This window comes from Tupaia chinensis, unplaced genomic scaffold (assembly GCF_000334495.1).
Source record: "Tupaia chinensis unplaced genomic scaffold, TupChi_1.0 Scaffold000215_1, whole genome shotgun sequence".
Taxonomy (NCBI): domain Eukaryota; kingdom Metazoa; phylum Chordata; class Mammalia; order Scandentia; family Tupaiidae; genus Tupaia; species Tupaia belangeri.
Window position 1 is genome coordinate 2643209 of NW_006159690.1, and position 2478 is coordinate 2645686.

Consider the following 2478-nt stretch of genomic DNA (forward strand, 5'->3'; position numbering starts at 1 on the left):
GGCCACACCGCACTCTCTCCTCCTCAATTCTCCTCTTGGGATCTTGGGCACACACGCACATGCGCCCGGCATGAGTTTTAAGCCACCGGGTCCGGGACACGAACTGCGGTTGACTACGTGGGAGTCCAGCGACATAGCCATTACACTAACTGCTGGTTCCCTCTGGGGGTGATTTCTTATTTTCCCTCTCAGTGTCTCTCTCTGTCTCTCTGGCCAATTCATGTGCCCTGTGGCAAAAACCATTAAAAAAAAATAAATTAAATTAAATTAAATAAAAAGGTTGGGCTGGCATTCTAGAAGACTCTGAGGTTTGTCGTGCTGCATTTAAAGAAACTCTGTCAAAGGCTGGGATGGGTCTCACTAGGCTGGAAAGAATAAGTCCAGATCACTCTATTTAACAACCTCTCATCATAAATTCCATTTTCTATTCAGTGGCATAATGTCAGAAACTCACTCACTACAGCAATTCAGTGCAAAAAAAAGTCTTTTAATTACACTACTCAGCCAAAATCTAAAATGCAGACCCCTTTTGAATTTTTGCTCTTGCTTTTAGCCCACCGAAGTGGAACATTAAAGAATGCAGTTAAGGACCTACACTGTTAAGTGAGCTCCTCCCAGCCTGGCCATTCTGGGGGTGACCTTTCAGCAGGTCCCTGGCATAAGGCAGTGTGTCGTCTCCTGGGGCAAAGCCAGAATGTAAGATGAAAAGCCACAAGCACAGGATGACGCAAGGGAAACAATCATGACTCTCATATGGAGAGCCAGAAAGAAATTTGAGGTCTTACGCACACGAATTGCTAAGCCCTGGTGTTGCACTCAGTACAACTCTCCTAACATTTTATTCTTCAGTGTTTTCAGCCCCGGAAAGGGGAGCATACTAGCAATCACACTTCGCATATACCTTTCTATGCTCTCCAGAGAGGGGTCCTTGGTTCTTGTTAACTGAAAAGGAAACCTTCACTATGTTGGGAGCCCTTGACATCTGGAGATGATGAAAGAGGATGTCCTCAAATTCCTTCAAAAAAAGTGTGGCCGCCACCCTTGACTTCCAAATGGAACACTGGAAAAGAAAAGAGACATTGTCTTGTCTACATCACATGTCTGGAGAGGACCTGGGAGAAGCTTCTGCTGGCGGCTTGTGCCACTATTGCCATTGAAAACCTGGCCATGAGGCCAGTGGGTGGCATGGTGGTTAAGGGGACTGCATCCCACATGGCCAACTGCTCGGTTTGAGTCCTGGTCATTGCAGTGTGACCACCCACTACAGGAGGACTGTGACAGTGAGATATACTTCAAAACAAAGACAAAAACAAACGCTATCAAATGTATACCCTTTTCACTAGCATACGAAAGACAATGCATGGGGCCGGGTGGTGGCACGGTGGTTGAGGGCGCTGGACTCCCACATGGCCGACTGCATTTCGAGTCGCTGACCTGGCGGCTTACTTTCTTACTTTTTCTCCATCGACCCCACCCCACCCCCGCCAAGCCAAATAAATAATTTTTTTAAAAAGATGCTAGACTCCCACATGGCCAATCATGGTTTGAGTCCCAGATCAGGAGGCTTGCTTTCTCACTTTTCCTCTCTCACTCTGTTTCTCTCTGGTCAAATTCAAAAATAATAATACTAAATAAAGTTAAATACAATAATTCTTTTAAAAATTATTTAAAAAGTGCAATATACTTCAAGATCAGAGCCTAAGTAATAGCAAATCTCTTTACAGCTTCTGTCAGCTTGGTCTTTCATAAGTTGAAGTAATGACTTCTTTTTTTTTTTTTTTTTTTAGAGGTTTTTTTTTGTTTTTTTGCTATAGGGCGCATGTGCTCGCCAGACAGACAGACAGAGACAGAGAGACAGAATGTGAGAAATCACCCCCCGGGGGGATGGCCACGCCACAATCCCTTCTCCAGTCTCCTCTCAGGATCTTGGGCACGCACACACACGCGCCCAGCGTGAGTTTAAGCCACCATGTCCGGACTGCAAACCGAAGTCGACTACATGGGAGTACAGTGACATAGCCATTACGCTAACTGCTGGTCCCAAGTAATTACTTCTAATAATAGCAATTACTTATTGAATATGTACTGTACATAAGTATTTTTCATATTTTATTTCAGCGTCACAGTTACCTTATAAGGCAAATATAAATATTATCATCATCTCTACTTGACAGATAAAGAAACTGAGGTTCCGTGAAATTAATTGAGTTGGCCAAGGCCATTATAGCTACTAAGGGAAAGAACCAACATTGAAAACCAGATCCATTTAGCTCAGAAGTCAATAAACTTTTCACTAACACTCTTCCTTGAAAAAACAAAGAATCTAAAATCAGACTAAAGTCCAGATTTAATACCAGGTTTAGTCTTCTAAGTGAGTGGGGGAATCTTCTTACTTGGTTACATAGCAGAAGGTGGGCGTGGAAGGAGTAATCCATTAAGACATGCATAAGAGAGAATGGACCAGTTAGACCCCGAGCT